Consider the following 11,925-nt stretch of genomic DNA (forward strand, 5'->3'; position numbering starts at 1 on the left):
ATGTGTGGAGACGTTTACATTTCTGTTTTCTGTCGTGTCAGGATATAGATTGGCATTGATGGTTCCCCCCTCTCCATCTCCATCACCAGACCAACCCTCAGGGACTCCTGCCTCAGCTCCTGCTGGGGACTCGGACCTCAGTTGAAGCAGCATGGCCTAGTGGAAAGAGCCCAGGTCTGGGAGTCAGAGGATGTGAGTTCTGATCTCAACTCCATCACATGTCTGCTGTGTTGAAAAATATCCCAAGTAATGAGTCAGGTTAGGCCAGTCTTTTATTCATTTTGTTGCAACAAAAGGTCAGTGGCCGTTGGGTAGCCAAAGACAAAGAACTGAGGATGAGCCCATCCTTATATTTCCCGCTGGTCCTGCTTCCCTGGGTGATGTAGCACCAAGTCCCTCCCTCTAGCCCGACCCCTCCCCTCAGGTCCCATTTGTTCGTGTGCCGGATTGGCATATCACGTGCCGCTCCACCCCCATTTGTTGTTGTCTTCATTAGCCTCTCATTATACACCAAATTCCTTCGTTATCGGCTTTGGGTCATCCAGCGGACACTCCGTGGCCGAAGATGTCTTCAGCGAGAGGTCTTCAACAAACGTAGGTGTTGGGTTTCAAGGCTATGGGCTTACGGGCAGTAATTCACCACTGTCGGGTTTGTTGATAATTTGGGATCTCAAGGCTGTGGGCGGCAGTAAGGAATTCACCGTTGCCAGGGTTGCTGATAATCTGGGGTCTCAGGGCTCTGGGTGGCAGTGGGCGATTGGTTGTTGCTAAAGGTGCTGATAAGGTGGATCCTGGCCTTGTCGGTCACCGTTTTCCTAGGCGGAACTCAACACAACTAATCAGTGTACATATTCAGTGACAGTAATGCATATACATGAGCTAATCAGTATACATAGTCAGTGACAGTAATACTATTACTACTACTAATAATAATGCTGGTATTTGCCAAGCACCTATATACATGAGCAGGGTTGAGTCTTGACCATAATTCCCCCCTTTGGGCCTGGGTCCTGCACGGACCCTAAGGCCCATACTTAGCATCAAGCCTGGAGCCTATCTTATGAGCATCGTGCAGGGGCATAAAGGTGGGAGTGGGAAGGGCGAGGGGAGCACAGGCGAGACAGGAGACCAAGGCAGCTGGTCAGCAAGATCCGAAAGATGACGAAAAGGGCAATGCCAATAACCAAGTATCTAAGGACTGTCTGCCCCAACCTCGCAGGTTCATCCAGGACAACCAAGAAGTAGGGTCCCCCAACCGACGCTCAGTGCGGGCAGCGTGGTTTTCCTCAATCACCTGCTGAAGGCTCTCTAATACAGAGTGAATCACGCCTGATCTGTTGACAAACATATAGCCAGTTTGGTTCCTCCCTGGGATGCAGTCAATACGTCCAACGCCATACGGTTCTGCAGAGTCACTCATGCCAGGGATTCAACCTCCTCCGCTCGTTTAAGAGGTGAGTGGTGGATCCAGGTGTCCCTCTCTGCCATCTTCACAGCTGTTTGCATGGCAGGAGCACCTGGAGCGGGCTGTCCCACTTCAGCGCGGTAGGCGTAGACCTCTGATGGTTCGGGATCCACACGAAATCTCCGGATGAATGAGGGTGCTGGTGGCTGTCGGCTGGGGCTGGCTGGTGAAGGGCTCCGGCCTTATGTAGCTGCTTCAGATGCTGTTGGAGAGCTCTGACATAATGGGTTAATTGCTCATCCCCTCCCAGCAGGGAGGTATAAACAGGCAAAAACCATTTAGCGATAGGGGGGTGCCCAAAGAGCATCTCATACGGGGAGACCCCCGGATCCCTCGGAGGCTGATTCCCAAGGGTGAACAAGACAATAGGAAATGCCTCGGGCCACTTAAGGTGCGTCTCTCTGCAAATTTTTCCCAACATGGTTTTCATTTCCCAATTTGCCCGCTCTACCCAGCTGGAGCTAGCAGGATGGTGAGGGGTTTGTAGCCGCCTCTCAATCCCAAAGCTCTTATATAATTCTTCTAAGTGAATCTCAGTGAAGTGAGATCCCGTCGGAGTCGATAGTCACAGGTAAGCCGTACCTGGGGATAATGTCTCCGAACAGCACATTTCTAACAGCCCTGGCCGGGGCTTGTGAGGCGGGGATTGCCTCAACCCAGTGGGTCAACTTTACCACCATGACTGGAGCAAACATATTGTTGCTAGTCTCCGATATCCAGCCCCAAGTATGTACCCAAGATACTCTACTTCAGTGAGGCAATACTGGAGCTTCAGAGAAACTTTACGGCCCCTCTCTGCCAGTCCCTGGAGTAAGGCTAGATTATCTGTTTCACAGTCCGGTTTGGAAAGGGAGGCAAGAAACAAGTCATTGACATACTGAACCAGCCGGGAAATGGCTGGCAAAACAATAGTCTCAAAGTCCTGCTTTAAGATCTGGGAGAACAAGGTAGGGCTCTCGACGTAGCCCTGGAGGAGTCTTGTCCAGGTTAGTTGTTCCCCCTTCCACGAAAAGGCAAAGAGATATTAGGACCGAGGGTGAACTGGGATACTAAAGAATGCGGCGCAAAGATCTATCACTGTGAAATACTGAGCTTCCTCCGGGATGGAAATAACAGTGGTTGCCAGGTTGGGGACTCCAGCATGTCTTGGGATCACATACCCATTAATCGCTCTGAGATCTTATACAAATCTGTAGACGGGCTTCCCATCATTACCATTTTGGGTTTCCTTACCGGTAGGATAGAGGTATTACACGGGGACGTGAGAGGGATTACGATGCCGGCTTGCCGGTCAGCTTCTATTAAGGGCTCGATACCCTGTTCTGCTTTGCAGCTAAGGGGATATTGGGGTCCGGCTGGTGGTTTCCCACCCTTTACCCTGATCTCCACTGGGGTAGCTCCCTTAAGGAGTCCAACATCAGTAGTAGCTCGCTCCCATAAGGAGTCCGGCAACTGAGTCAACTGGGGAGGAATGCTGTCTTCTGGAGTCCGAAGCAGCATGGTGAGTAAAGATCAGTTATTCATTCATTCATTAGTATTTATTGAGCACTTACTATGTGCAGAGCACTGTACTAAGCGCTTGGAATGGACAATCACCGGGCACTTCCAGGGTTAGATTCCTCTCAGAGTTGCATCTTATAGTGTCCCTCAGTTTACACAACAGGTCCCTCCCCAACAGATTGGTGGGGGACTGGTTTATAAGCAGGAAGGAGTGTCCTACAGTCACTGGACCTAGTTTCACAGGTGTCGATTTGAGTCGCACCGCACCTAGAGGTTGGCCGCCCACCCCCATTACCATTTCCCAACCATCCCTAGGCAGGCACGCAGGGTTTTTACTCAAGACCGATTTAGTAGCACCCGTGTCTAATAAGCACTTATACATTTCTGTCCCAATTTTCAGACTGGCGTAAGGTTCCCATCTGTCAGGGGAAGGGGCCAGGGGTATTTGTAGCATGACCAAAAGATCAGTCCCTTCCCCTACTTCCTCCCATTCTCCCTCGATCCCGTCATCCCGTCACCTGATCTGGGGATGTTCAGAGAATGGTCCAGGTGAACCAAGGGGGCGCTGCCAGCCACCCTGCTGGTCTCTGGCATCGTCCCAGTTTCTTTTCCAGAGCTGGCAATTTTTCTTGAAATGACCTAGCTGATGGCACCGGTAACGGACCACTGGGTCTGAGCGCTGGTTGCCCCCTCCCCGTCTAGGCGTTCCCTGTTGTCTCCCTATATTTAGGGTCCATTTACCCTTCTGAGTCGATCCCCCTCTATCTGCTTGCCTTAACGTCGCCTCCAGCAGCTGCAATTCCTTCACCAGTTGTCATTCAATATTCATTCAATAGTATTTATTGAGCGCTTACTATGTGCAGAGCACTGTACTAAGCGCTTGGGATGAACAAGTCGGCAACAGATAGAGACAGTCCCTGCCGTTTGACGGGCTTACAGTCTAATCGGGGGAGACGGACAGACAAGAACAATGGCACTAAACAGCGTCAAGGGGAAGAACATCTCGTAAAAGCAATGGCAACTAAATAGAATCAAGGCGATGTACAATTCATTAACAAAATAAATAGGGTAACGAAAATATATACAGTTGAGCGGACGGGTACAGTGCTGTGGGGATGGGAAGGGAGAGGTGGAGGAGCAAAGGGAAAAGGGGAAAATGAGGCTTTAGCTGCGGAGAGGTAAAGGGGGGATGGCAGAGGGAGTAGAGGGGGAAGAGGAACTCAGTCTGGGAAGGCCTCTTGCAGGAGGTGATTTTTAAGTAAGGTTTTGAAGAGGGAAAGAGAATCAGTTTGGCGGAGGTGAGGAGGGAGGGCGTTCCAGGACCGCGGGAGGACGTGACCCAGGGGTCGACGGCGGGATAGGCGAGACCGAGGGATGGCGAGGAGGTGGGCGGCAGAGGAGCGGAGCGTGCGGGGTGGGCGGTAGAAAGAGAGAAGGGAGGAGAGGTAGGAAGGGGCAAGGTGATGGAGAGCCTTGAAGCCTAGAGTGAGGAGTTTTTGTTTGGAGCGGAGGTCGATAGGCAACCACTGGAGTTGTTTAAGAAGGGGAGTGACATGCCCAGATCGTTTCTGCAGGAAGATGAGCCGGGCAGCGGAGTGAAGAATAGACCGGAGCGGGGCGAGAGAGGAGGAAGGGAGGTCAGAGAGAAGGCTGACACAGTAGTCTAGCCGGGATATAACGAGAGCCCGTAATAGTAAGGTAGCCGTTTGGGTGGAGAGGAAAGGGCGGATCTTGGCGATATTGTAGAGGTGAAACCGGCAGGTCTTGGTAACGGATAGGATGTGTGGGGTGAACGAGAGGGACGAGTCAAGGATGACACCGAGATTGCGGGCCTGCGGGACGGGAAGGATGGTCGTGCCATCCACGGTGATGGAGAAGTCTGGGAGCGGACCGGGCTTGGGAGGGAAGATGAGGAGCTCAGTCTTGCTCATGTTGAGTTTTAGGGGGCGGGCCGACATCCAGGTGGAGACGTCCCGGAGGCAGGAGGAGATGCGAGCCTGAAGGGAGGGGGAGAGGACAGGGGCGGAGATGTAGATCTGCGTGTCATCTGCGTAGAGATGGTAGTCAAAGCCGTGAGAGCGGATGAGTTCACCGAGGGAGTGAGTGTAAATGGAGAACAGAAGAGGGCCAAGAACTGACCCTTGAGGAACTCCAACAGTTAAAGGATGGGAGGGGGAGGAGGCTCCAGCATAGGAGACCGAGAATGATCGGCCAGAGAGGTAAGAGGAGAACCAGGAGAGGACGGAGTCCGTGAAGCCAAGGTGAGATAAGGTATGGAGGAGGAGGGGATGGTCGACAGTGTCAAAGGCAGCAGAGAGGTCAAGGAGGATCAGAATGGAGTAGGAGCCATTGGATTTGGCAAGAAGGAGGTCATGGGTGACCTTAGAGAGAGCAGTCTCGGTAGAGTGGAGGGGACGGAAGCCAGATTGGAGGGGGTCTAGGAGAGAATGGGAGTTAAGGAATTCTAGGCATCGATTGTAGACGACTCGTTCTAAGATTTTGGAAAGGAAGGGTAGTAGGGAGATAGGACGATAACTGGAGGGGGAAGTGGGGTCAAGAGCGGGTTTTTTTAGGATGGGGGAGACGTGGGCGTGTTTGAAGGCAGAGGGGAAGGAGCCCTTGGAGATTGAGTGGTTAAAAATAGAAGTTAAGGAAGGGAGGAGGGCAGGGGCGATGGTTTTAAGAAGGTGAGAGGGAATGGGGTCCGAGGCGCAGGTGGAGGGGGTGGCACTTGCGAGGAGGGAGGAGATCTCCTCTGAGGATACTGCAGGGAAGGATGGGAAAGTAGGGGAGGGGGTCGGTGGGGGGGAGGGGAGAGGCGGAGGGGTGACTTTGGGGAGCTCAGACCTGATCGTGTTGATTTTCGTGAGGAAATAGGTGGCCAGATCATTAGGGGTGAGAGATGGGGGAGGGGGAGGAACAGGGGGCCTAAGGAGAGAGTTAAAGGTCCGGAACAATCGGCGGGGGTGACGGGCATGGGTGTCGATGAGGGAGGAGAAGAAGCTTTGCCTGGCGGAGGAGAGGGCAGAGTTAAGGCAGGAAAGGATAAATTTGAAGTGTGTGAGGTCGGCTTGGTGCTTGGACTTTCGCCAGCAGCGCTCAGCAGCTCGAGCATAGGAGCGTAGGAGGCGGACGGAGGAGGTGATCCAGGGCTGTGGGTTAGTGGCGCGAGAGCGGCGGAGGGAAAGGGGGGCGAGAGAGTCGAGATGAGTAGAGAGGGTGGAGTTGAGAGCGGAGACCTGATCGTCGAGAGTGGGAAGAGAGGACAGGGCGGCAAGGTGAGGCGAGATGCTATTGGAAAGACGGATGGGATCGAGAGAGCGGAGGTCTCTGTGGGGCAGTAGCGAAGATTTGCAGGGGGAGGGAGTGTGAGAGATGAGGCAGGTGAGAAGGTTATGGTCCGAGAGAGGGATTTCAGAGTCGGTGAGTGAGGAGATAGTGCAGCGGTAGGAGATGACAAGATCGAGGGTGTGACCGAGTCGGTGAGTGGGCACGGTATGGTGGAGGAGGAGGTCGGCAGAGTCGAGGAGGGATAGCAGGCGGGCGGCAGAGGAGTCGTCGGGTACATCCGTATGGATGTTGAAGTCTCCAAGGATCAGAGTGGGCAGAGAGAAGGAGAGAAGGAAGTGAGAAAAGGGGTCAAGGTGGTTGAAGAAGTCGGAGGTGGGACCGGGAGGGCGGTAGATGACGGCGACAAGTAACTGGAGTGGGTGGTAGAGGCGAATGATATGGGCTTCGAAGGAGGGAAGGAGAGGGAGGGGGGAGGAGGGATAGTGCGGAAGCGGCATCGGGGCGAGAGGAGGAAGCCGACGCCTCCTCCCTTACCGGTGAGTCTGGGGGAGTGGGAGAAGGAGAGGCCTCCGCTGGAGAGAGCGGCGGCGGAGACCGTGTCTTCGGGAGAGAGCCACGTTTCCGAAAGGGCGAGGAGGAGGAGAGAGCGGGAGAGGAAAAGGTCATGGATGAAAGGTAGCTTGCCTGTAACAGAGCGGGGGTTCCAGAGGCCACACTTGAAAGTAGCTGTGGGTGCAAGGGAGGAGGGGGGGAAGGGCGGGGGGAGGGGAGGGTTTGGATGGGAAGGAGGTGGCGGGGCCCTGGACGAGGAGAGGGGGATGAGGGGGTGGCGGTGGGACAAGAGGACTGGGATGGGGCATGGGTGGGGAAGAGAGAAGGGGGGAGGGGGTGAAGAGGGGGTTAGGTGGGGGGAAGAGTAGGGGGAGGGGGAAGAGGGGTAGCGCTGGTAAAGTGGGGTTCTAGGGCGGGAGAGGGGAGGGGGGAGGAGACAGAGGAGAGAGCGGGAAAGAGCTGAGCGAGAGAGGGGAAGGGGAAGGGGAAGGGGAGGATAGGAAGGGGCGGGAGGGGGGAGGGGGGGAGGAGGGACATGGCGAGGCCAGAGAGGTGGGTGGCAGCACTGACAATAAACAGTAATAAACGAAATCGGTAATATAGCAACATGATACAATATGATACAGTACAGTGGTGCTAATATAGCAACATGATACAGTATGATACAATATCGTCGTGTTAATAAAAGGGGTGATGACCAGGGTCGGGGGTAGACTCGATTAAGGGGCGACCTGATCAAATTCAAAATCTGACGACAATAAACAATAAAAAAGCGAGATCGCAAATATAGCAACATGCTACAGTAAGGCACACTACAATAGTGTTAATAAGCAGGCGATGACCAGGGTCGGGGGACGAGCCGACCCTACCCGATCAGACTCAAAGTCAAGCGGCCAGCGGCCGAGAGTGTCCCAGAGCTCATGACCAAATAACCCTGTGGCGGCGGGGGGGCCCTGAGGTTGTCCGGGGTGGGTGGCGGCCGTAGGCGGCGGCTAAGGCAAGGTAACATGGTGAGAACAAGGACGTCGTCGCCCGGGGCGGGGGCGGGAGGGATGAATCACCTCAAGAGGGAAGAGGGAGTGAGGCCTTCCCAAAATGGCCGCCTCAGGCAGAGTGGGGGCTTCCTAAAATGGCCGCCTCGGGCGGAGTGGGGGAGCGGTTGGGGAGCACAATGTCCCCGGGCCCGAGCAGGGGGACACAATGTCCCCCGAGGACACAATGTCCTTGGGGCCCAGAAGGGGAGCACAATGTCCCCAGGATCGAGAAGGGGAGCGCAATGTCCCCGGGCCCGAGCGGGGGGGGGTGGGGGTGGACTGGAAGCTGGTGGCTGGGGGTCTGTGGGGGCGAAGATCCGTAGTGTCGGAGTTCCCGAGCGGGGGTGCGGAGATCCAGGTTGTGAAAGGCTGAGGCGGGCGTGGGTCCGGACGGTCCGAGGCTCAGCTCCCCGGTGGAGGCGGAGGAAGCGCAGATGAGTCAGCGAGCGGTAGGCGAAGGGGGGCTTGTTGTCTCATCTCTTTCTCCTTTTCCCTCTCCTTTCGTCCTTCATACCCATAAGCCGCCACCCCTCTGATCTCCGTCATAGCTTTCCCGTTCCACCCTGGACAGAAACGGTAGAAATATTCCTTTATGTCTGAGGCAGATTGGTTTACAAACACTGCTACTATTGACCTTAGGTCCCGGGGGTCACCTGGGTCCAGTTGAGTATGCTGGCGAATCCCATCACACAGGCGAATAAAGAACGCGTCTGGGGTCTCCTCGGGTCCTTGTTGGATCAAATGGAATTCGTCATAATCTACGGGCTTCTCTCCTGCCCGTTCCATACCTTGGATCAAAACCTGGCGAGCTCGTACTAATGCATCACAGTCAGCCTGGTATTCCGGATTCCACTGGGGGTCAACCTCGGGCCACACCACACAAACTCCCAACTGTCTCACTGCCTCTACTATTTTTGTTTTCTCAGCCCCGGTGAGGAGGGCTTCCATAAGGTCCTCCATTCACCCCAAGTCGGGTTATGGCCCCTGACGATCGCTCGGAATTGTCTGACCACCGTAGTGGGGTCCTTGGTAAAAGGTGGGGGGTCTTTCTGCCATGTGACCAAATCTTGGGGACTCCAGGGAGCTTATGGCCGATAACTAAGCAGGATGGGCTGGTTCGGTTGACCTGCCAGGGGATTTTGAATGGGCTGTTGCAAAATAGGGTAGGGATTAGTCGGGGTGGTAGGAACAGGGAAAGTAGGAGCCGGTGCAGTAATGGGGAGGGCAGCTGGAGTAGGTTGCACATAAGGTGGGGGAAGGGATTTTTTGGCTCCTACCGCGGAGACTTCTTTATTTATGGGGATCGTCCCTGTGAGACAACTCTGATCTGAGAGGGCAGCCCAACAATACCAATAATCCACCTGTCCAGGTGGTCCTAAGTCTACTAGACGCAAGCGCAAAGCCTTTAATTTACAGTAATCGAACGTATCCCATGTGGGCCAGATCTGGGTACCATCATCTCCCAGATATCTTTCCCATTTGTGACATAAATCTGCCACTTGGCGTTTTGTCATGGATGACTGGATTGGGAGTTTCCCGGCCGACCAAGCTTTCAGAAGGCTTTCCAGTGGAGTTCCTGTGGGGATCTTACTCCCTGCACTCCCCATGGTCCCGCACACACACACTAAGAACCGATTCAAAATCCCTGGACAATGCCAGCTGTCACACCTCCTCGTGCACCCGGAACCTCATCCCTGAGCAGTAAATAACTCCCTTTCTCCGGTACGGCCCTTCTCTCATCTGGGTCTGACCTCTGCTCAGTCTGAGGCTTTCCTGGCCTTCTTTATACTCGTTCCAGTTCGAGTTTTACTTTAAGGCTGGGGACACAATGGGTCCCGACTGCCGCTGACCAAGGTGTCCTCAAGGTCCAATTACCCGGAGGCCCTGGGATGAACTCACCACATTGACGGCATGGGTCATTCGGGGCAGCTGGGTCGCTCAGGACACCGCAGTTCAGGGCAGTCCCTTCGTGGTCGCCAAATTGTTGGAAAATATCCCAAGGAATGAGTCAGGTTAGGCCAGCCTTTTCATTCATTTTGTTGCAACAAAAGGTCAGTGGCCATTTGGTAGCCAAAGACAAAGAAGTGAGGATGAGCCCATCCTTATACTTGCCGCTGGTCCCGCTACCCTGGGTGATGCAGCACCAAGTCCCTCCTCCTAGCCCGACCCCTCCCCTCAAGTCCCATTTGTTCGTGTGCTGGATTGGCATATCACGAGCCGTTCTGCCCCGTTTGTTGTTTCTTCATTAGCCTCTCATTATACGCCAAATTCCTTCGTTATCGGCTTTGCATCATCCAGCGGACACTCCATGGCTGAAGATGTCTTCAGCGGGAGGTCTCTGGCAAACGTAGGTGTTGGGTTTCAAGGCTACAGGTTTATGGCCAGTAATTCACTGCTGTTGGGTTTGTTGATAATTTGGGGTCTCAAGGCTCCTGGTGGCGATCAGCAATTGGCTGTTGCTAAGGGTGCTGATAAGGTGGATCCTGGCCTTGTCAGTCACCATTTTCTTAGGTGGAATTCCACACAACTAATCAGTATACATATTCAGTGTCTGTAATGCATATACATGAGCTAATCAGTATACATAAGCAGTGACAGTATTACTATTACTACTACTACTAATAATGATGATGGTATTTGCCAAGCACCTATATACATGAGCAGGGTTAAGGCCTGACCACAGCTGAGTGAACTTGGACAAGACTGAGCTCTTTATGTTCCCTCCCAGACCCTGGCCTCTCTCTGACTTCCCGGTCACTGTGGACGGCACGACCATCCTTCCCGTCACACAGGTCGCGCAACCCTGGTGTCATCCTTTACTCTGCTCTCTCATTCACCCCACACATCCAATCCATCACCAATGTCTGCCGGTCTCACCTTCACAATATCGCCAAGATCTGCCCTTTCCTCTTCACCCAAACTGCTATCTTGCTGGTACAAGTTCTCGTAATATTCCGACTGGATTATTGCATCAGCCTCCTTTCTGATCCCCCAACCTCCTGTCTCTCCCCGCTACAGTCTATTCTTCATTCTGCTGCCCGGATCATCTTTCTACAGAAACGCCCTGGGCATGTCACTCCCCTCCTCAAAAACCTCCAGTGGTTGCCTATCAACCTTCGCATAAAACAAAAACTCCTCACTCTTGGCTTCAAAGCTCTCCATCACCTGACCCCTGCCTACCTCACCTCCCTTCTCTCCTTCTACTGTCCACCCTGTACACTCCACTCCTCTGCTGCTCACCTCCTCACGGTCCCTCATTCGTGCCTGTCCCGCTGTCGACCCTTGGCCCAAGTCCTACCACTGACCTGGAATGACCTCCCTCCTCACTTCCGCCATACTAACTCTCTTCCCCTCTTCAAAGCCCTACTGAGAGCTCACCTCTCCCAGGAGGCCTTCCCAAACTGAGCCCCCCTTTCCCTCTGCTCCTTCTCCCCTTCCCATTTCCCCCATTCCCTCCCTCTGCTCTTCCCCCCCTCCCCTCCCCACGGCACTTGTGCCTATTTGTATATATTATTTATTACTCTATTTTGTTAATGATGTTTATATATCTATGGTTCTATTTATCTTGATGATATTGATGCCAGACTGTCTCTTGTCTGCTGTGTGGCCCTGAGCAAGTCACTTCACTTCTCTGTGCCTCACTTACTTCATCTGTAAAATGGAGATTAAGAATGTGAGCCCCACTTGGGATATGGACTGGCTCCAACCTTGTATCGACCCCAGCTCTTAGTACAGTGTCACTTTGGGCAAGTCACTTCACTTCTCGGTGCCTCAGTTACCTCATCTGTAAAATGGGGATGAAAACTGTGAGCCTCACGTGGGACAACCTGATTACCCTGTATCTACTCCAGCGCTTAGAACAGTGCTCGGCACATAGTAAGCGTTAAACAAATACCAACATTCTTATTATTACAGTTCCTGGTACATTGCGAGCGCTTTACAGATGCCGTAAAAAAAAGACTTACTACATCTCTCAAAGGGTTAGGGTGCCAAACAAGAACCCTTTGGCTGGATGCCTGATTCCTGAGGGAGAACATTCGGGAAGGAGGAGGAACTTCCAGAGATGAGCAATGTCATTGTGGG

The 11,925-nt window shown here is 53.6% G+C and overlaps 1 long non-coding RNA gene across 1 annotated transcript; it reads right to left on the minus strand.

Annotated features, from left to right (window-relative positions):
• Positions 1-263: 263 nt before the first annotated feature.
• LOC114805451 lies at positions 264-7,903 on the minus strand. The gene is made up of 3 exons (XR_003753429.2): positions 7,870-7,903; positions 1,295-1,680; positions 264-815 (listed from the first exon to the last, which is right to left on the minus strand). It is a non-coding gene; the product is annotated as an uncharacterized LOC114805451 (long non-coding RNA).
• Positions 7,904-11,925: the final 4,022 nt, after the last annotated feature.

Source organism: Ornithorhynchus anatinus, chromosome 18 (genome assembly GCF_004115215.2).
Source record: "Ornithorhynchus anatinus isolate Pmale09 chromosome 18, mOrnAna1.pri.v4, whole genome shotgun sequence".
Lineage (NCBI taxonomy): Eukaryota > Metazoa > Chordata > Mammalia > Monotremata > Ornithorhynchidae > Ornithorhynchus > Ornithorhynchus anatinus.